Genomic DNA, 24,053 nt, shown 5'->3' on the forward strand with positions numbered 1-24,053 from the left:
TATAATGAAAAGAGTGGCCCGGCCTCTCATCTTCGTTTTATTTATTAATCCTAGTGTCTCGCGATCTAACCAATTTATAAAGACCTTTAGGGAGGGAATTTTCAATCTCTCTCTCTCTCTCTCTCTCTCTCTCTCTCTCATCTTCAACCTAAGAATTCCCTGAGTGGTCGTTGAACCACGAATAGCTTCTGAAATTACGACCTCTCGCAAGGTCGTTCTGTTTCTTTTTTTTTTATTTCTCTAATATTAATAATCATCATTTCCTTAACCCTATCCTGTTTCGCATTTATGCAAGGAAAAGAACAGACGAAATTGGCAACCTTCAAGGGGGGGAGGGGGGGAAACAACGTGTGTTTATGGACCTGATTCGGAAAGACCACACAGAGTGGAAAACATCGGCGAATAAAGAAGAAGAAGAAGAAGAAGAATTGAAGAATGTGATCCCGAGACACAGACCTGCTTCTCCGTTACTGCTTGGTCTTGTGAAGTAGAAAAGCAAGACCACAGAGAGAGAGAGAGAGAGAGAAGAGAGAGAGAGAGAGAGATCTGTGCATGGACTAACTGTTTAAAATCGAATAAGTGTATTCATTCACTAGATAATTCTACTTATTTGCAGAAGCGTACATCAACTCTCTGTCCACATGAGTATATCTATCTATCTATGCATATGTAGAATAGGAGAGAGAGAGAGAGAGAGAGAGAGAGAGAGAGAGAGAGAGAAACAAACAAATTATACCTACATAATAGATAAACATAAACAAAGAGAAAAGGAGGGAACACAAAGGTAAGCCAGAGGAGAGAGAGAGAGAGAAGAGAGAGAGAGAGAGAGAGAGAGAGAGCAAATTATCTTCACTTTTACATGAAAATAGATGAATATAAACAAAGAGGAAAAGGAAGAAAACACAAGGTAATCCATATGAGAGAGAGAGAGAGAGATGAGAGAGAGAGAGAGAGAGAGAGAGATTCATACACGCCTATACTTTTACATGAAAATAGATATATGAAAACATCACGAGAGTACACGAAGGTATAAATATAAACACAGAGAAGAGGACATGAATGTGAAGAGTATAAAATGGGAGATGGTAAGGTAGGTATTACTAATCCAGAAGGACCTGAGAGAGAGAGAGAGAGAGAGAGAAGAGAGAGAGAGAGAGAGAGATGCAGACAGCGGTTTCAGAGATAGAGAGATAAAGAGAGCAAAGGGTTCGGACCGCTGATCTGGCAGTCAGCACCGGGTCCTGTAATCACGGCGCTTCGCCGACTAGATTTTTTATCTCGCCGAGTTCCAGGTAAGGTCTCGCTCTCTCTCTCTCTCTCTCTCTCTCATCTCTCTCTCTCTCTCTCTCTCTCTCTCAGATCTTCTGGATTACCTTCCTACCTCACCATTTCACTCCTCACATTCGCGTTCTCTCTCTTTTTTTCTCCATGTATATATTTTATCTGTTATTAATGTACATTTTGTAAAACAGGTATAGTTTGATGCCTCTCTCTCTCTCTCTCTCTCTCTCTCTACTCTCTCTCTCTCTCTTCAGATCTTCTGTATTACCTTCCTACCTCCCATTTCACTCCTCACATTCGCGTTCTCTCTTTTTTCTCTCTCTTGTATATATTTATCTGTTTATTATGTACATTTGTAAACAGGTATAATTTGATGCCTCTCTCTCTCTCTCTCTCTCTCTCCTCTCTCTCTCTCTCTCTCTCTTCTATAGAAAGATAGATGCATAGATGGAGAGATAGATATAGATAGATACATAAATACATGAAGACAGAGATGTATAGTACACATTTCTATTATAATCATTATTACTTGCTAAGCTACAACCCTAGTTGGAAAAGCAAAATGCTACAAGCCCAGGGGCTCCAGCAGGGAAAATACCCCAGTGAGGAAAGGAAAAAAGGAAAAATAAAACATCATAAGAGGAGTAACATCAAAATAAATATCTATATAAACTATGAAAAAAAAAACTTTAAACAAAACAAGAGGAAGAGAAATAGGATAGAATAGTGTGCACAAGTGTACCCTCAAGCAAGAGAACTCTAACCTACGACAGTGGAAGACCATGGCACAGAGGCTATGGCACTAACCAAAACTAGAGAACAATGGTTTGAGATTGGAGTGTCCTTCTCCTAAAAGAGTTGTTTACCATAGCTAAAGAGTCTCTTCTACCCTTACCAAGAGGAAAGTGACCACTGAACTAATACAGTGCAGTAGTTAACCCCCTGAGAGAAGAAGAATTATTCAGTAATCTCAAGTGGTGTCAGGTGTAAGAGAACAGAGGAGAATATGTAAAGAATAGGCCAGACTATTCGGTGTGTGAGTGTATAGGCCAAGGGAAAATGAACCGTAACCAGAGAGAAGGATCCAATGTAGTATTATCTGGCCAGTCAAAAGACCCCCATGACTCTCTAGCGGTAGTATCTCAACGGGTGGCTGGTACCCTGCAAATAACTAGAATTATACCGCTAATGAATACAGCTATACGATTTTAAATATGTAGTCCATGCATTAAATCTCTCTCTCTCTCTCTCACTCTCTCTCTCTCTCTCTCTCTCTCTCTCTCTCTCTCTCTCTCTCTCTCTCTCGTACCTTACCATTTCCATCGGCTATTTCAGTAGATTTTAACTCGTTTTTTTTTTCGATTACTTTATGTGTAGTTTCTTTAGTAACAATGTTGAATCTTTAGCTTTGTTCCCTTCGTGTTCTTCGTTTATTTTATTTTCATTTCTCTTTCACTTTCATTTTGCTTTCGTTTTCCTTTCTCCAAAAGTAGTCGGACATTATGAATACTTGACTGATTGTGTTTGTTTATAATTAAATTAAGTGGAAGCAACTGAATAATAGTAAATACTCCACGTGCACGGAGATTTAATACACATGCTCGCACACCATATACATACATATACTTACACACACACACACACACACACACACATATATATATATATATATATATATATGTGTGTGTGTGTGTGTGTGTGTGTGTGCATGTATACTTACATAAATATATATACATATATATTCATGCATATATATATATATATATATATATATAGAGAGAGAGAGAGAGAGAGAGAGAGAGAGAGAGAGAGAAGCTGGCTTTTCTAGTTCACTGTAGGACAAAGGCCTCAGACATGTCCTTATTCATGTCTAGAGTTTGGCCAATTTTCGTCACCACGCCTGCCAGTATAGATTGATGGGGGTGGGAGATTTTCGTCTGATCCCTCGCAGCAAACCAACCTAGTATGGGTGGCCCTGACTAGCACAGCTTTGCTAATCATGGCGATACGGAAACCCTTTCGCCACGTTGTGTGCGTGCGTGTGTGTGTGTGAGTGCAAAATGTATCTTCCGGGTATCAGTGACTTCGGAGACAATACTTAATTGCTGGAGGAGGGACAACCGAGTACCACTCACACACACACAACGCTCATCAAAAACACGTTAGTTCCCCTTACATTTCATGCGTCATTCAAATGTGGTGTGTGCATATTTTTTTAATCTACCTTAGGGTTGTGGTAGCCTAATCCTTGGCTGGTGATCGCCAGACTGGAGTTCGAGTCCCGCTAAAAATCGTTAGTTCCTTTGCTCGCTGCAACCTCACCATCAGTAGCCATTGTCTGGCCCTCGGTCTTAGCTTGGGTGGAGAGGAAACTTGTGCGCTGATCATATGTATGTATAGATGCTTAGTCTCTAGGGCATTGTTCTACTCTGTCATTCATGACCTGCCTTTAAACCTTTGAAATAGGTTCTAGACGAGTTTTGTCTGTGTGCTCCATGCCTTACCAAAATTACTTCAAAGCAAAGATCAGTTTATCTAATTTAACGTTTTTTTTCAACAAATGTTAATTAAGTTTTGTCTTGAAGTCCCTAATAACATAAGCTCTCCATTTATTTCCTCCCGTACATAATACAACTTTTTTTTTTTTATAAATGCCAAAAAAGTAAGAACTATTATTATCATTATTAGCTGAGCTACAACTCTGATTGGAAAAGCAGGATGCTTTAAGACCAAGGGCTCCAACAAGGAACAAATAGCCCAGTGAGGAAAGGAAATAGGTAGAAACTTAAAAATACAATTTAAGAACAATAATAACATCCAAACAAGTATCATATATAAAGTATAAAAACAGACATGTCAGCCTGTTTAACATAAAAACATTTACGGTAAGTTTGAACTTTTCAAGTTCCAACGAATCAAAATAGTCATTTTTTTTTTTTTTTTTTTGTAAGAAATGCCAAAAAGTAAGAACTATTTTTATCATAATTACTAGCTAAGCTACAACCCTAGTTGGAAAAGCAGGATGCTATAAGCACGAGGGCTCCAACAATGAAAAAATAGCCCAGTGAGGAAAGGAAATAAGTAAATATATATATAAAAAAAAAACAGTATTGATTAGCATTTTAAAAATGTAACTCAAGAACAATAACAATATTACAACAAATGTCATTTTTACTGTGAAGTAAACATACAAAAAAAAAAAAGATTTATGTCAGCCTGTTCAACATAAAAACATTTGCTGCTAGTTTGAACTTTTGAAGTTACAACGAATCAACTGCCTGATTAGGATCATATCAGATAGATTGATGATATTAAAACTGTATATGAGTTGGAGACAGTTATCAAAATCCCATAATCCCATCTAGGATCTCTAACCACGTGCGACGCAAAGGATCTCTACTAAATTCCTCAAGCATTAGATTATCTCAGTACCATGAAAAACGATAAATTCATCAATTCCTTTTAAAGGTTTAAAGGCCGCTCATGAATGACTGAGGCAAGGGACACTGGCATTACCCTATCAAGCAGGACAATGCCCTAGAGACTGACCATATTACATATGATCAGCGCCCAGTAACATAGGGCCAGGCAAAGGCTGCTGATGACTCAGCAGATAGACCTAGAAGCTCTCCCAAGACACCCCCCATCCTTACTTCACAAGGATGGTGACGTTGCAGCGAACAAAGGAACTCTCGAGTCTGAGCGAGACTCGAACCCAAGTCTGGCGATTACCATGGAGAAACTTCGATAATAGACCACAGCAATTAAAAGTTATGGTGGCCTGGTGGTAGCGTCCTTTTACCATGGAGAAACTTCGATAATAGACCACAGCAATTAAAAGTTATGGTGGCCTGGTGGTAGCGTCCTTTTACCATGGAGAAACTTCGATAATAGACCACAGCAATTAAAAGTTATGGTGGCCTGGTGGTAGCGTCCTTTTACCATGGAGAAACTTCGATAATAGACCACAGCAATTAAAAGTTATGGTGGCCTGGTGGTAGCGTCCTTTTGCCTGGTATTTGCCAGACTGGGATTCAAGTCCTAATCAAACTCGTTACTTCCTTTGGTAGCTGCAACCTCGCCATCCTTATGAACTAAGGACGGGGGGTTTAGAGGGGCCTATAGAGCTATCTGATGAGTCATCAGCAGCCATTGCCTGGCACTCCTTGGTCCTAGCTTGGGTGGAGAGGGGCTTCGGCGCTGCTCATAATTTAATGCTGTTACTTTTCTTAAAATATTTTATTTTGATTGTTTATTACTTGCTTCCTCTCTTCACTGGGTTATTTTTCCCTGTTGGAGATTTTGTGTTTATGCCATCCTGCTATTTCAACTAGAGTTATAGCTTATCTTGTAATAATAATAATAATAATAATAATAATAATAATAATAATAATAATAATAATAATAATAATAATAATATAAATGGTCAGTCTCTAAAGCATTGTCCTGCTTGCTGAGCAATGTCACTGTCTCTTGCCTCTGCCATTCATGAGTGACCTTTAAACCTTTGCAAATATTTAATGACATTTTTTGCACAAAAAGACCACCAGAGGATCTGTTTATGTTCTAAAATCATTTCAATGGTGATACTTGTCTTGGTACGAGCCAAAAACGTTTTTTCGAAATACCTCAGCTCGAAGTGAACGAACGTTTGATATGAAGGACTTCCAAAAGCTGAAGAAAGGAGGAAAACTTTTCCATCCCTTGCAAGTCATGAAATTATATAGATTTAGTGGTCTTGGTAATAATAGACATCGATCATATTCCTCCTCTTGATAGTTATGCTGGCTTTGATGTACTCTCATTATTTACATCTCTCTGACCTTTGAAACTCTCTATTAAATGCTTAAGGATACCTCAGTTACGGTCGATAAGATATACCCCACATTATGACATTTTTTTCTTTATAATTTTAAAATAATGTCCAGTGATTCATATTTGAATTTTGAATTATCATAGAGGGTCAGGATTCGGTTCTGGCTTTATTTTCAAAGCATTAATAATGAATGATGTTGAGGTTTTATATATCAAGAAAAACAAACATTAATATTTAATTTCTCAAAAGGAACTTACTGTATACTGGTAAGATTATGCATGTATATATATATATATATATATATATATATATATATATATATATATATATATATATATATATATACACACATCAGTGTCTTCGACACATGGTTTAACAAATGCTCTCTCTCTCTCTCTCTCTCTCTCTCTCTCTCTCTCTCTCACAAAGACACAGAAGCGAGTCCACTCAAAAGATGTTGACAATAAGATCACATGAATATTCTTTGAAAGTCAGGATTCTCATCAAGCTAGAAATTTTCAAGAGTTTCAAGAGCGAGTTATCATATATGACTGATGTGTTGATCTTTGATGATTGAGTGGTTTAGGCCTCAGCCAAGACAAGAAAAGGACAACCAGAAGAGAAGAAAGGACAACCTGATGAGAAGAAAAGGACAACCAGAATAGAAGAAAAGGATAACCGGAAGAGAAGAAAATGACAACCAGAAAAGAAGAAAAGGTCAACCAAAAAAAAGAAGAAAAGGACAACCAAAAGAGAAGAAAAGGGCAACCAGAAGAATAGTAAAGGACAACCAGAAGAAGAAGTAAAGGACAACCAGAAGAGAAGAAAAGCACAACCAAAATAGAAGAAAAGGACAACCAGAAGAAGGAAAGGACAACAAAATAGAAGAAAAGGACAACCAGAAGAGAAGAAAAGGACAGCCAGAAGAGGAAGGAAAGTGAAGAACAAGGCAGAAGTGGGTAAAGGATTATAAACAAAATATTCGTGATCTGTTCATCTCGAAAGAACAAGGGGGAACGGAACTCAATATGATCAAGTTCTCACAATATGTTAATCAGTCTACAGTATGACCTGTTTCTCTTTCTTTCTCGTGGTTTATTATTGATTTTTTTTTTTTACAGTTTAATGAAAGATCTGTTTCGATTGTGTTACGCTTCTTTGAATCTTTCATTTTAGTTGTTTCTAACTTCTATTGTAATTTTTTTTCCTTTTCATCACTGAGCTATTTTTTTCCAATTGAAGCCCTTGGGCTTATAGCATCCAACTTTTCCAACTAGGGTTATAGCTTAGCTAATAAATGATAATAATAATAATAATAATAATAATAATAATAATAATAATAATAATAATAATAATAATAATAATAATAAACATTTGTGGTCTGTTGATCTCGAAAGCACAGGGCGACCTCAATATGATCAGTTTCTTACCATTATTATTATTATTATTATTATTATTATTTCTTAGCTAAGCTACAATCCTAGTTGGAAAACCAAGCTGATGTAAGCCCAAGGGCAATATTTAATAATAACACACTATGACCGATCAAACACCCCAAAGATATAAGCTATGCTTACGGATGCTAAATCCTTTAGAAACCAACGAATCAACCTTTAAAAAAAAACCGTAATAAACATGAATCAACAATAATCGTGGCACTCTTCGCTTATCCGAGCTGAGCACCTGAAGACATCTGGCGTTTGGCACACGCCCAAGGTCTTCCTGACAATTCCTTGCAACCGGCATAGCCTACTCTCCTTCGGCCACCAACTGCAATCGGCTCAACCTTTGCTAGTGAGTTTTCCTTAGCAGTGATACACCAGAGGGCTTTAATATAGTCTCGAGGCTGCTAATTTAGATATATATATATATATATATATATATATATATATATATATACATATATAAATATATATTACATATATATATATATATATATATATATATATATATATTATAGAAAGACCATAAACAGGCACGAGTTAAAAGATATGTCTGAGGCCTTTTTCCTGTAGTGGACTAGTAACGGCTGATGATAATATAAATAAATATATATGTGTATTTATGTATATACATATATATATTATATATATGTAATATATATATATACATATATAAATATATATTACATATATATATATATATATATATATATATATATATATATGCATGTGTGTATATATATATATATATATATATATACATATATATATATATATATATATATATATATATATATATATATATATATATATCAAGAACTTGCCTTATAATAAGGTGTACACGGCTCATCTCAAGCGGGTTTTAAGCCGTTTTATATGTGAATTAAATTATACAGAATGATGATATAGTAGTGATATTTAAAATCCTCCCTCTCTCTCTCTCTCTCTCTCTCTCTCTCTCTCTCTCTCTCTCTCTCTCTCTCTCTCTCTCTCTCTGATTTCATTAGTATTATCAAGCCATGATCACTATCCTAATAATCTTCACCTTACATCATTATCGTTATTATTATTATTATTATTATTATTATTATTACTAGCCAAGCTACAACCCTAGTTGGAAAAGCAAGATGCTAAACGCCCAAGGGCTCTAATAGGGAAAAATAGCCCAGTGAGAAAAGGAAATAAGGAAATAAATAAATGATGAGAATAAATTAACAATAAATCATTCTAAAAACAGTAACAACGTCAAAATAGATATGTCATATATAAACCATTAACAATGTCAAAAACAGATATGTCATATATAAACTATAAAAAGACTCATGTCAGCCTAGTCAACATAAAAACATTTGCTCCATCTTTGAACTTTTGAAGTTCCAATGATTCAACTACCCGATAAGGAAGATCATTCCACAACTTAGTAACAGCTGGAATAAAACTTCTAGAATACTGTGTAGCATTGAGCCTCATGATGGAGAAGGCCTGGCTATTAAAATTAACTGCCTGCCTAGTATTATGAACAGGATAGAATTGTCCAGGTAGATTTGAATGTAAAGGATGGTCAGAGTTATGAAAAATCTTAAGCAACATGCGTAATGATCTAATTGAACGACGGTGCCAAAGATTAATAACTAAATCGGGAATAAGAAATCTAATAGACCGTAAGTTTCTGTACAACAAATTAAGATGAGAATCAGCAGCTGAAGACCAGACAGGAGGACAATACTCAAAATAAGGTAGAATGAAAGAATTAAAACACTTCTTCAGAATGGATGGATCACCGAAAATCTTGTAAGACTTTCTCAATAAGCCAATTTTTTTGTGCAATTGAAGGAGACACAGACCTTATGTATTTCTCAAAAGTAAATTTGCTGTCGAGAATCACACCTAAAATTTCAGAAGAGTCATATAAATTTAAAGAAACATTATCAATACTGAGATCCGGATGTTGAGGAGCCACCGTCCTTGACCTATTTACAATCATACTTTGAGTTTTGTTAGGATTCAACTTCATACCCCATAATTTGCACCATGCACTAATTTTAGCTAAATCTCTATTAAGGGATTCACCAACCACAAATCTACATTCAGGGAATGGAATTAATGCAGAGAGTAGCATCATCTGCATATACAACAACCTTGTTTTCTAGGCCAAACCACATGTCATGTGTATATAGTATGAAAAGTAATGGGCCAAGAACACTACCCTGTGGAACACCGGATATCACATTCCTATACTCACTATGGTACCCATCAACAACAACTCTTTGAGATCTATTACTTAAAAAATCAATAATAATGCCAAGAAACGACCCACCCACTCCCAACTGTTTGAGTTTGAAAACAAGGGCCTCATGATTAACACGGTCAAAGGCCGCACTAAAATCAAGGCCAATCATACGAACTTCCTGACCACAATCAAGGGATTTCTGTACAGCATTGGAGATTGTAAGAAGGGCATCACATGCTCCAAGGCCTTTACGAAAACCAAATTGCAAACTAGGGAATAGATGATTACCTTCAGCAAACCTATTAAGACGTTTTGCTAGAAGACGTTCAAAAACTTTAGATAATATGGGAGTTATGGAAATTGGGTGGTAATCAGTGGGACTTGAGCTACCACAAACACATTTACATAGAGGAGTAACATTACCAATTCTCCAACAAGTGCTAAAAGCTCCTCCTCTGGCTAACTTGCGCAAAATAACAGATAACTTTGGAGCTAATAAATCTGCTGTCTTTATAAAAAACAAAGGAAAAATGCCATTTGGGTCTACACCTCCATAAGCATCAAGGTCCATCAACAGAGCTTTAATCTCACGAGATCGAAAAGCTAAATTAGTTAGTTTAGCCTCAGGAAAACAGGAATGAGGATGTTCAAGTTTTTAATTACTCTGTTTACTGTCAAAAACATCAGCCAACAGGGTTGCCTTTTCCTTTGGACACTGAGTGACTGAGCCATCTAGTCTAAGTAAAGGAGGAACTGTTGCATCTACACCAAAGAGTGCAGATTTAAGGGTAGACCACCATCTATGTTCCTGAGTTGTACCAGAAAGTGTTTCTTTTATGGTTAAATTATACTCCTTTTCAGTTGAGGCATAAACTCTCTGAGCAAAAGCTCGAAGCTGAGTATAGTTGTTCCAGGTCAAATCTGATCTGTTACCCTTCCAAAGACGATAGGCCTCCTGCTTCTCCAAATAAGCACGTCTACAATCATCATTGAACCACGGTTTGTCCTTCACTCGGTACCTTAGCACACGAGAAGGGATACGCCTATCAATTATGTTGAATAGATTCTCATTCAAAGGGAACACAGGATCTACACTACTATATAATTTTGACCAATTCAAGCACAAAAGATCATGCAAAATCCCATTCCAGTCTGCTTGGGATTTCATATAAATTTTACAAGAGCATGATATATCAGGGACAGGTTGCTCAGTCTTCATTACTAATGAAATCAAGGCATAATCAGATGTCCCGACTGGAGAACCAACCTTACTAGTTATAACGCCAGGGGAGTCAGTGTATACGAGTTCCAAGCAATTACCAGACCTGTGAGTAGCTTTATTTATGATTTGCTCACAGCCTGATTCAGAGGCAAAGTCTAAAGCTCTTAAGCCATGGCGATCGGTAAGAGAGATAGAATTTAACCATTCCCTATGGTGAGCATTAAAATCACCAACAAAGACAAAAGAAGCCTTTCTATCATCTTCTTGTATCTTAGCCATAATGGTAAGAAGACAATCGAAGATAGAATCATCCATGTCTGGATTCCGGTAGATGGAACACAAATAAAAGTTGTTATGCCTGCCACAAACTTATATTAACTGAATCTCATGACATCCACATTGATAGCAGGACTTATGAGAAGCAAGGTACTCGGTCCTAATATACACCGCACATTCCCCTGGCCCTAGGGATGACATCACGTTTCAACATTATTGGCTTCTTAAAACCAGTTATAAGGAGCTCAGATGAGTGCCTCATATTAGAAACCAAAGTTTCTGAGCACAAAAGAATGTCATAGTGTCTGGACGCAACTGTAAGGTCTTGGATATTTGCATGAAGACCACGAATATTGCAATACAGAAGACGACATTGACGAAATCTAGGACGTACTGGTCCCGGATTTCGCTCAATGTCTCCAGACAGCATAAGAATTAATAGAAATAAAAAAGAGACATCATACTTAAAAACTAGATTAACAAGAATTATAACAAAAACAATATGTACAGAATTATAAATAAAGTGATTGATGAAACCCATAGACTATAGTAAAAAGTCGGAAAAACTGGTCAACATGGAGGAGGGAGGAGCCGATACACCACGCAAGGCTAAATACCCTCCAGGATAGCCACTTCAACTGAAGGGAGGACAGTAAGGATGGTTTTGAGAACAAAAAGAATCAGAAAAGGAAAAGACAACCTCTTGATAAACCACCAGGCATCCATGGCCCTTCTATTAAGCCTGCCCAACACACCATTTCAAAAAAACAATAATAATATAGAATAGTGTGCCCTAGTGTACCCTCAAGCAAGAGAACTCTAACCCAAGACAGTGGAAGACCATGGTACAGAGGCTATGACACTACCCAAGACTAGAGAACAATGGTTTAATTTTGGAGTGTCCTTCTCCTAGAAGAGCAGCTTACCATAGCTAAAAAGTCTCTTCTACCCTTACCATGAGGAAAGTACAATGAACAAATTGCAGTATAGTAATTAAACCCTTGGGTTAAGAAGTGTTAAGTATCTCATTGTTGTCAGGTGTATGAGGAAAGACGAGACTATGTAAAGAATAGGCCAGACTATTCTGTGTAAGTGTAGGCAAAGAAAAAATAAGCCGTAACCAGAGAGAGGGATCTAATGCATTACTGTCTGGCCAGTCAAAGGATCCAATACCTCTCTAGTGGTAGTATCTCAACGGGCGGCTGGTGCCCTGGCCAACCTACTACCTACTGGCACCATTTCTCTCATTCCATTCAAAGCTACTGTCATTATTATCATATCTATAAGGAAAAAAAAAAAAAAAAAAAAAAAAAAAAAAAAAAAAAAACCTTAATTCACCATTTTTCCCAATGTTATGATGGCAGGGAGAATTCCCTGCAGCCGTCTAGCATATTTCCTCTGATAAGAGATCAGAATGAACCGAGGTGGTCTGCCAGCCGAATACCTGGAGATTCGGTACGTTTTCTGAAAAACAGCGGATCGTCTCTAGTCCCCTAACACAACTCCTACTTCTTCTGCTTCTTCTTCTTCTTCTTCTTTTTGGCTTGTTCTTGATGCGTCTTGAATTCTTTTAACTAAAGGTTTAGGATTCTGGAATCTGTTTCAATAATCTTTATTAATTACCCTTCATTTAGTCGACTTTTTTTATTTTCTTTTTGTTTTGTCTTGTTTAGTCTCCTAACCTTCCTCCTACTACTACTACTACTACTACTACTACTTCTTCTTCTTCTTCTTCTCCTTCTTCTTCTTTTTAGTTTGTTCTTCTTGTGTCTTGAGTTCCTTTAACTAAAGGTTTAGGATTCTGGAATCTGTTTTAATAATCTTTATTAATTACTTTTCACTTAGTTTATTTATCCTTATTTACTCTTTCTTTTGTCTTGTTTAGTCTCCTAACCTTCCTCCTACTTCTTTTCTTCTTCTTCTTTTTGCCTTGCTCTTGTTGTGTCTTGAGTTCTTTTAACTAAAGGTTCAGAATTCTGGTATATTTATTAATATTCTTCATTAATTATTTTTTATTTAGTCTATTTTTCTTTATTTTCTCCTTCTTCTGTTTTGTTATTCTTGAGTTCTTTCATGGTGGATTTTGGAATCTATTATATATTGTTAATTCATTAATTTTCATACAGTTGATTTATTTCCTTTTCTCACTGGGCTCTTTTTCCCTGTTGGAGCCCCTGGGCTTGTAGTATCCTGCTTTTCCAACTAGGGCTATAGCTTAGTTAATAATAATAATAATAATAATAATAATAATAATAATAATAATAATAATAACATCGATTATACCTATAAAATCTAATTTTGGTTAAGTGTGGGAGTTAAAGTAATTTAGTATAGAAAACGCCATGGCATAATTGATGGAAATTTCATATATCCATAAGGAAATACGTAGTGACATATATGCAATCAGCGATAAACCTCAGGAATACACCTATTTATCCGTGTTACATACTTTTCGACATATACGGTATACTGCAAACGAAGCGGGGGAAGGAAGAGAAAACGATGAATTGACGAGCTGAGAAAATTTGCTGGTATAGACTGGCATAGAAAGACCTTAAACAGACGGGAGTGGAAGCCCATGTTTAAGGCATTTGAAGTGCCGTGGAGTAGCAACTGACGATTATATATATATATATATATATATATATATATATATATATATATATATATATATATATATATATATATATAATCAGTCGTTGCTACGCCACTGCAGAACAAAGGCTTCACACATGTCCTATTTGCGTATGTTTCTGTTTATGGTCTTTCTGTGCCAGTCCACGCCCGAAAATTTCCTTAGTTCGTCGATCCGTCGTCCTCTCTTCCTTCCTCTGCTTCTTTTACAATCTCTAGGACCCATTCTGTTATTCCTGTTATTCATATATCTATATATATATATACATATATATATATATATATATATATATATATATATATATATATATATATATATATATATATATATATATATACACGTGCTTTAATCATTTGCAAGACACTAAATATAACCCCCCTGACCAACGCGTGTATAACAGTCCGTAGAATGTCTAACCTCGCTTATGCGAGAATTTCCTTTTAAAGCGAATGTGGGTTCCTGAACCAACGTGATCCCGGCCAAGGCACATCTGTTGAGAATATACCTCAAATACCGGGAGAACCTGTTGGGTTGTAAGTAACTGGTAGTAAACAGCCGGTACACCTCCGTAACCAGGTGAGTCAGATAAACACCGGTACTGGATTGGGTAGGGGGTGGAAGTAGAGGGGGGGAGGGGTCGGTATTTGAGGGTAAGTGGGAGGGAGGGGGGTATTCTTCAAGCTTAGCTTTCTTTGTTTGGTCTCGTTTGGTTTTCGAAAGCAGAGGCTGTGTGTGGAGGTTTCCTACTCCTTTTCAAACTAATCGAGTCTATTTTCCAGAAGGTATAGGCCTTACTACTACTACTACTACTACTACTACTACTGTTAGACCCTCTATGTAGGCCTACATTTTCAGATCTCTTGCTATGTTATCAGTTATTCTACTACTACTACTACTACTACTACTACTCATAATAATAATAATAATAATAATAATGTTAGACCCTCTATGTAGGATTCCATTTTCAGACATCTTGCTATGTTATCTGTTATTCTACTACAACTACTACTACTACTACTAATAATAATAATAATATTATTAGACCCTCTATGTAGGCCTCCATTTTCAGACATCTTGCTATGTTATCTGTTATTCTACTACTACTACTACTACTACTACTAATAATAATAATAATAATAATAATAGACCCTCTATGTAGGCCTACATTTTCAGATCTCTTGCTAAGTTATCTGTTATTCTACTACAACTACTGCTACTACTACTACTACTATTAATAATAATAATAATAATAATAATAATAATAATAATAATAATAATATTAGACCCTCTATGTAGGCCTCCATTTTCAGACATCTTGCTATGTTATCTGTTATTTTACTACAACTACTACTACTACTACTACTGCTACTACTACTACTACTACTAATAATAATAATAATAATAATAATAATAATAATAATAATATTAGACCCTCTATGTAGGCCTACATTTTTCAGATGTCTTGCTAAGTTATCTGTTATTTACCGTTTAAAGTTTTAAGGTTCACTCATAAATAGAAGATGCAAGGAACAGTGACATTGCCCTATAAAGCAGGACAATGCCCTAGAGATGGCCATATTACATATGATCAGCGCCCAAGCCCCCTTTTCACCCAAGCTAGGACCTAGCAGGGTCAGGCAATGGCTGCTCATGACTCAGCTGATAGACCTATAGACTCCCGTTTGCTCGCAAGGATGGTGAGGTTACAGCGACCAAAGGAGCTACCACCAGTCCAAAATAATATTATGTAAATATTACATCTACATTCAAAAGCTATGTTTTAGCAAGGGAATACGCAAAAACAATAATTATTAGTTAAAAGTTTAGATATTCAAGCTTCCATAATATGAAATGAAATCTTATTCTGTAGTATTACACACTTATTATTATTATTATTATTATTATTATTATTATTATTATTATTAGCTAAGCTACAACCTTAGTTGGAAAACCCGGATGTTATAAGTCCAAAGACTCCAACAAGGGAAAAATAGTCCTGTGATGGAAGGAAATATGGAAACAAATAAACTACAAAAGGACGCAATGAACAATTAAAATAAAATATTTCAAGAACAGTATCAACGTTAAAATTCATCTTTCATATAATAAACTATAAAAAGAGACTTATGTCAGCCCGTTCAACATAAAAACATTCCCCTTCAAGTTTGCCCTTTTGAAGTTGGTCCAATGAGTCCTGAGGTCCTCATTAGAATTCGTATACCCTTTATAACCTTACTACACATACGGGCCACCCATAGACAAGGGCTCGTGTTGGCACAAAGCCAGTTAAATGAACATTGCCACCTGAGAGAGAGAGAGAGAGAGAGAGAGAGAGAGAGAGAGAGAGAGAGAGAGAGAGAGAGAGAATGCTAAATATTCATGGATAAATATTACGCAGTGTGACAAATTATAACTTAACCGTAAGAGGCAAAATACTCTATTCAAGTATTACTTTTAGAGTTCAGTCTACTTGAGCTAAACATGAGAGAGAGAGAGAGAGAGAGAGAGAGAGAGAGAGAGAGAGAATGCTAAATATTCATGGATAAATATTAGGCAGTGACAAATTATAACTTAACTGTAAGAGGCAAAATACTCTATTCAAGAATTCTTTGAGAGTTCAGTCTACTTCAGCTAAACGTATTTCATAACAAACATATTCCACCATGATAAACCGTGAAATGACATTATAAACTTGATGAAATAAATATATCAACATAATTATTTCTCGGAGCTCCGAACTTTATGGGTCTAAGATAGAAAAAAAAATTGAAAACCTTGAAGCTCAGCGCCAAAGCCTTCAGAATCTATGTCTGGGAATCCCGAGAAATAGTGTTATTTTCCCGCTGGACATTCGCATGAATATTAATAAAGCCTTCACGAGTTGGGTGGCTCTCGAAGAATGTGTGTGTGTGTGTGTGTGTGTGTGTGTGTCGTAAGGTCTCGGGGTGAAACACAAACGACTTGAGAATTTAAGAAGAACATTTAAAATACTACACAAAAACAAAAAGAAGAAAAAAAAAGGCGAAGCTGTATCCAGGGAAATCGTAAGCAAATGAGTGGAGCGAAGTCCAGTTCTTGGCTATGTCCAAATAGAAAATATATAATTTATGGTAGTTGTGTGCGATATATCTATTTACGTATATATAAATAAATATATATATATATATATATATATATATATATATATATATATATATATATATATATATATGTGTGTGTGTGTGTGTGTGTGTGTGTAATATATATATATATATATATATATATATATATATATATATATATATATATATATACATACTTATATTTCTGTCTATATACATACAAATATATATAAAAAATGTATGTAATTATACAAATGCCTACCTATCTATCTATCTATATATATACATATATATGTGTAATATATAATGTGTATATATACTTATATTTCTGTCTATATACATACAAATATATATAAATATTTTTATGTAAATATACAAATACCTACCTACCTACCTATCTATCTATCTAGCTATCTATCTATCTATCTATCTATCTATCTATCTATCTATATATATATATATATATATATATATATATATATATATATATATATATATATATATATATGTGTGTGTGTGTGTGTGTGTAATATATAATATAATATGTTTATATTTCTGTCTATATACATACCAATATATATAAATATTTTTATGTAAATATACAAATACCTATCTATCTATCTATCTATCTATCTATCTATCTATCTATATATATATATATATATATATATATATATATATATATATAGTGTGTGTGTGTGTATATATATATGTATGTATGTATGAATAAGCAAACCCTTTTCGTATCTGAAATCCATTTATTGATACAAACTAAAAACTGATGTTTCATAACCAACACTATGGAAGTTATGCTATTATGGAGTTGGTTCCCAGGCAAATTAAGTTTGACATCTTTAATGTTGCTCTCTACGTCTCCTTTATATTTATAGTAATTCCCAGGAAAGAAAATAATAACTCTCTCCTTTTAATAACGCTGTCATGATTTGCAATTTGTAATTATAACATATAAAACAAAATCTAAAGTGATTTTGGACCTTAAATGACAACCCTAGTTCTCTTTCGTCAAACGAAATTAATCACTATAAAAAGACATATCTCACGTTCATTGTAGGCCTACACTCCTTTTAAAAGGTCGTAATGTTATATAAGAAGCAATTTATAACATAACACAACCTTGAATACTTATTCAAGTCAACACTCAAATTCGAAGGGTTGTAATGTTATATATATATATATATATATATATATATATATATATATATATATATATATATATATATATATATATATATATATATATATATATATATATATCACCTAACATAACCTTAAATACTCATATGGGCCTAGACTCAATTTTAAAGGGTTGTAATGTTATATAAGAAGCAATTTATAACATCTAACAACCTTAAATACTCATATTAGCCTACACTCATTTTAAAGGGTTGTAATGTTATATAAGAAGCAATTTATAACATCTAACTTAACCTTAAATATTCATATTAGCCTACACTAATTTTTAAAGGGTTGTAATGTTATATAAAAAGCAGCATATATCACCTAATATACCCTTAAATACTCATATAGGCCTACACTCATTTTAAAGGGTTGTAATGTTATATAAGAAGCAATTTATAACATAACACAACCTTAAATACTTATTCAAGCCAACACAAATTCAAAGGGTTGTAATGTTATATATAAAAACATCTATATCACCTAACTTAACATTAAATACTCATATGGGCCTTTATTAATTTTTAAAAGGTTGTAATGTTATATAAAAAGCAATACATATCACCTAACATAACCTTAAATACTCATATTAGCCTACACTAATTTTTAGAGCTGCAATGTTATATAAAAAGCAACATATATCACCTAACATAACCTTAAATGCTCATATAAGTCTACAATCAATTTTAAACAAATAATAGCAAAATAATTCTCAATAAAAATATAAATATTGACAAGTTAACTGGCACTTTACCTTTGAGGAGAGGCGTGGCTAGTGTGAGGAGGAGGTGGTGGTGGAGGAGGAGCAACAGCAGGAGGAGAAGCAGCAGAAGCAGCAGAAGAGGCAGCAGGAGGAGAAGCAGCAGAAGAGGCAGCAGGAGGAGAAGCAGCAGAAGAGGCAGCAGGAGGAGAAGCAGCAGAAGAGGCAGCAGGAGGCGTTACTGATTGGCGGGAAAATCTTCGGGTAAAATATCGGCAATCCTCTCGCGAACGACATTCACTATCACTTAAATTACGAGCTATGGACTCTTGGTAGCCTTTATATTTGCACTTTTACAGTTATTTTTGAAAATGAACATATCTACAGACCACTACACTTGCCTTTTCTTTAAAATGGCACGAAAATGTGGTAAAAATAACACACATAACGCAAATGATATGTGCTCCCTTTTCGTCAACTATAGACAGACTGGCTGAATGCTGATTTGAATTCATCATAATCAAGCAGATACGTAACCTCGTTAGTACTTTTCCACAAAAAATGAGTACGTTCTTTTTGGAGGAAAATTTAGTACTATCCTTCAAAAAATAGTATATAGGGGAATTTTTAGCACTTCAATTCATGAAAAAAGGATTAGTAATGAGGGAAGTGTATGTGTTGTCACGGTTACTGAAAGCGAGCGGTTTCGGAACTTCGTTAGTACTTTTCCACAAAAAATGAGTACACCATATTTGGAGGGAAATTTGGTAATATTCCATAAATAATAAGTATATGGAGGAAATTTTAGCACTTTTCCACACAGAAAATAGTATAGAGAGAAATTTTAATAATCTTTCACACAAATATGCTATATGGAGGTCTGTTTCTCCCAAACCGATACAAAGCGCGTAAACAGAAAATTAAATTTCATGGTCGTATACCAAACGGTTGCATAAGATTTATTTTTATAAAATTCAGACCACCCATTACATTCGGATCTTCCCAGACTGTACCATCCTGCACCTTAGTACTATAGGTATGCTGTAAGTTCTATAGATTAATTATAACATCATGCCTTCACTAGCATAAGGCTAACTACACAGTAGGCCTATTCCAGAAGCTTTATACCCGCTGTGATCAGATTGTCAAATGATCTTCCTAATCTGATATTTTAATTGGTAGAACTTCTGTAAGTTCAAACTTTTTGTAAATTCTCTCTCTCTCTCTCTCTCTCTCTCTCTCTCTCTCTCTCTCTCTCTCTCTCTCTCTAGATTGATTGATTGATTGATTTAATGCCTGAAAACTTTAAATCAATCAATCAATCAATCAATCTCTCTCTCTCTCTCTCTCTCTCTCTCTCTCTCTCTCTCTCTCTCTCTCTCTCTGGCTCGGAGACTGCACATAAAATGAATGAAAATATAAAAAAGAAATTTGAGTCCTTTGTATATCTACCTTGTGTGATAGCTAGTTGATTGACCACTGTTCATGTTTTTTTTTTTTTTTTTAATCATAGTATTCCTTTCCATTAGATTGCAATTATTTTTTATATGTATACAGCGTCAAGATATGAACAGCCTACTTAATAAATCTAATTTATCTTTCTAAAACCTTGCACCAAAAATATATTTTAAAAAATACTCTTTGATTCACCACCCGACGTTTAGAATGCTGGCTAATGAGGTTATGACCTGCGCCGATATGTCACTCAAATTTAGTGATTATAATTCAGAAAATCTTTTCTATTTTCATTACCAGCACCCGGGAACTCTTTGCCTTTTGTCTTATCTGATAGTTAATATTCTTTTTGTCTCCGTAGATCTTGAGTTAGATTATCGGGAGCAAACGTCACTGTGTATTTTTGAAGAAGACGAAATCGAGGAATTGTCTCACGCCAGAGAAATGTAAACTTGCCAGACACCAATACTTACGAAATTCTCCAGTATTTTATCCTTTTTGGGCTCAAGCCATGGCGTCCTGATGGAAGGTTCCTGTTTGGTAGCTTCCTTGGGTATAAGAAGGTTCCTGTTTGGTAGCTTCCTTGGGTATAAGACTACTAAGATATTCCCAGAGAATTTAACCACAGGTTATCACAGAATTCTAACTTCTGGAGCGAGTATCTCAAAGGTTTCCCTTTAAGACATCGTAATACAACAGGGGACACGCATGTCTGGTCGTGCCACATAGCTATCTCCACCCCGAACAGAGTTAACGCTTCGGTGTGTAAGGGCTGAGAATAGCTGGGAGCCGTTCCACAGCTAATCTCACTCGTGGCTACTACTGATACTCGAGACGTAAACAAACGGACGCCATTGCTCTAATGACGTCACGAGCGTCTTTATCCTTTGTTTAGTAGCTGCCCTACTGAGACGGATTTTCCCTTGTGTGAACTTTATCGTTTTGCATCTTCGCTATGTCGTTACCTTCAGCCTCGCCTTCTTCTGGAAAGTTGAGTACAAGGTTCCAGTATTGTTTAATTAAGCTCTGGCCGTAAAGTAAATATTATTTTGCGAAATAATTGATGTTTTGTGGCAGAGCTGTGCCTCTACCGGACCCGCCATTTTATGGCGTCGTTGTTGTTTTGCATGTCTTATTTAGTTAGCCACAACAACGCTTCCGGCCTTATATACTAATTGAATACATTAGTTTATTTAGTCTTCATAGCTAGGAACTTTTATTTCGTGTTTAGACGCTTTTATCGGTCATCGATTGACCTCATACCAGTCGGCTACTATAGCCCCCAGGCCAGGAGCCTATATACAAGTGTTCATGCATGATTTATCAGTGATCCTAGACTAAGTTATGAAGATAGTGGCATTATTATTTTACAATACTTTTGACTAGTGATGCAAATGTTTTCGCCTTCAGGGACCATATAGGGGATAGGCTAGTCAGTGATTCTTACTAGCCTAACCTAACCTTAGGACCCCTATATGCTTCCTTCATCCCCTGCCTTGGCATTCCCTCTAATTAGCCTTGATCCCTTTTCTGAGTAAAGGGATTCATTGTCTAATAGAGTATTATATCGCCTCTCAGTCCTCCCTAAAGGAATGAACCCCCTTAGGATTGCGTCTGAGAGTGAGGTTAGGCTAGCCTACCTCTATGGCTAGGATAGTCTGCGACTTTCCTGCGATAGCGATACGTCTTCTTCCTTGCCTAGTTCAGGACTTTTAGCCCTGATCTAGGTCGGGTTAGGAAGGTTTCTCTGTTCCATGCTGAAACTGTACTCTTGCACCGTTTTAGCCGATCAGCCTAATCTTAGGTTAGGGAGTGTCCTCCCTTCCCTTTGTGGCCGCTCTGGTACAGAAACCCTTCCTGAGAAGACCCCTCTCTTCTCCCTCCCCACCTATCTCTTGTATAGCCTAGCCTATGCTTAGGTTAGTTTATACTCATCTGTCCCCTGTCCTACAACTCCTCCTTAGGGTGGATGAGTAGGGCTACCCGAGCTTCCTTGTGCAGTCCGCTCTGGTACATATACCTTCATAGTGTCCTATAAGGTTAGTTCCTAGTGTAGCTCTGCATAAGGGAGTCTCCCCCCCCCCCCATCTTGGGTGTTCCCTAGTCCTCCCTTGGGCTACCTGCTCCCGGTCCCTAGTGACCCCTGCATATGGATGATAGAGCCTGTCTCTATCATGGGTACACCCCCTCAGGGAGGGGGAGGGATGTCTGGAACCCTGAAGGTACTTCCTGCATCCTTCCCCCCCTCCCCCTGTCTCTCTATCTATCTGGGTGCCGGTCTCTTGCCGCCTCTTATGCCGGCAATACCTGCCTCTTGGTGACTTCCCTACCCTTGCCGCCAGCCCCCCGTGTTCCGAGGGACTGCCGGCTGCCGCCGGCTAATACCGGCGGCTCTCCTACTCCTATCTAATCGTCCGCTTGCCGGTCGATCTCCGGAGTGCCGGCATATACTGCCGGCAACCCGATACTACCTGTACCATCCTTACCCCAGTCACCAATCCGACATCCTCCGGCTGCCGGAGCCGCCGCTCCCTGCCGGCGTGCCGCCGTTGTGCCGGCGGCCGCCATCCTGGTATCTAACTGACTTTTGAAAATTGTCTGTTCTAATGCCAGAATCTATGCTGGAGCGAGCTCCGGCGTGCCGGCGGCTTGCCGGATACCCCGGAGGCGTCAAGAATACTTGCACCCCCTCTCTGTAGCTATCATAAGACTAAGATAGCCCTACCTGGCAAATAGATAAGCTGCTTTGCTTCTAAGATCAGTACCTAGTACTGCTCTATTAGTGATCATGCTGTCTCTTTGCATTCTTCTATTTCCAGCATGCTATGTGCATCTTAGCACGGCTGGTTGCCAGAAGCAGTTACCCTTAATGAGACCTTCTGGCTCTTATCTGGGAACCGAATGAATTCGATCCCAACCTTGTCCTTGGCTTTCCATGGAGTTCCAATATAATGGGAATCCTAGGAAACTATATCCAATGATCTCGGTCATTTGGATTATCCCAGGACCAAGCCTATGGTAACCAGCCGGGCGAGATGCATGGAGCGTGTTCTCCTTTACTGTTTCACTCTCTATGCATCACACCTTATATAAGTTAAAATTAATGATTAATATTAACTTAATTTAAGAGCCATTCCTATGACTCCCCCATACTCATTTTCTCTTTCTTCCACAGGAGGAGCAGATGAAGTGCGATTTCGCATACTGTGCCGTGAAACGCTCCCAGTTTTACGGACATACGGCGTGCAGGACTCACGCCCCTTGCTCAGACAAGAGAGGGGATTGGAAGTTCTGGAATCCACTGGATTGTACGGTCTGCCAGGCCTACCTAGTTGAGGCCTTCCATAACCCTCCCTCAGCGGAGGTTAGAGACATTGCTCGTGAGAAACTGCGCAAGTGGGTGCGTGGTTTTCAGAGGAATGCCACTGGACCGTACCTGGCCACCGAAGAACTGAGGTCCCTACTGTTCCCTAAGGCCTCCCCTGATTCAGTGGTTCCAAAGGAAGCAATCCCCACTGTCCAAATTACGGTGGAACCTGATGTGGTCATGGCTCAGTCCATGCACGAGTGTCGCCTAGATTCCGAAGAGGATGAACAGATCTCTGACGTCTCGGAAGACACGGAGAAGACGCTTATGGCTCAAGGAGCCGAAGAGGACGAAGACAAGGTGGAATACACCGAGTCGGAGATTGGAGCTA

The 24,053-nt window shown here is 36.9% G+C and overlaps 1 long non-coding RNA gene across 1 annotated transcript in view; it reads right to left on the reverse strand.

The window, feature by feature from the left end:
- The window catches only part of LOC137651879 (uncharacterized), a 192,791-nt gene extending 173,418 nt beyond the window's left edge, over positions 1-19,373 (reverse strand). Inside the window, exon 1 of the long non-coding RNA XR_011046115.1 lies at positions 18,955-19,373. This is a non-coding gene — a long non-coding RNA (uncharacterized lncRNA). The remainder of the gene's footprint in view (positions 1-18,954) is intronic.
- Between the last annotated feature and the right edge of the window lie 4,680 nt (positions 19,374-24,053).

The sequence above is a fragment of the Palaemon carinicauda genome, chromosome 13 (genome assembly GCF_036898095.1).
Source record: "Palaemon carinicauda isolate YSFRI2023 chromosome 13, ASM3689809v2, whole genome shotgun sequence".
Lineage (NCBI taxonomy): Eukaryota > Metazoa > Arthropoda > Malacostraca > Decapoda > Palaemonidae > Palaemon > Palaemon carinicauda.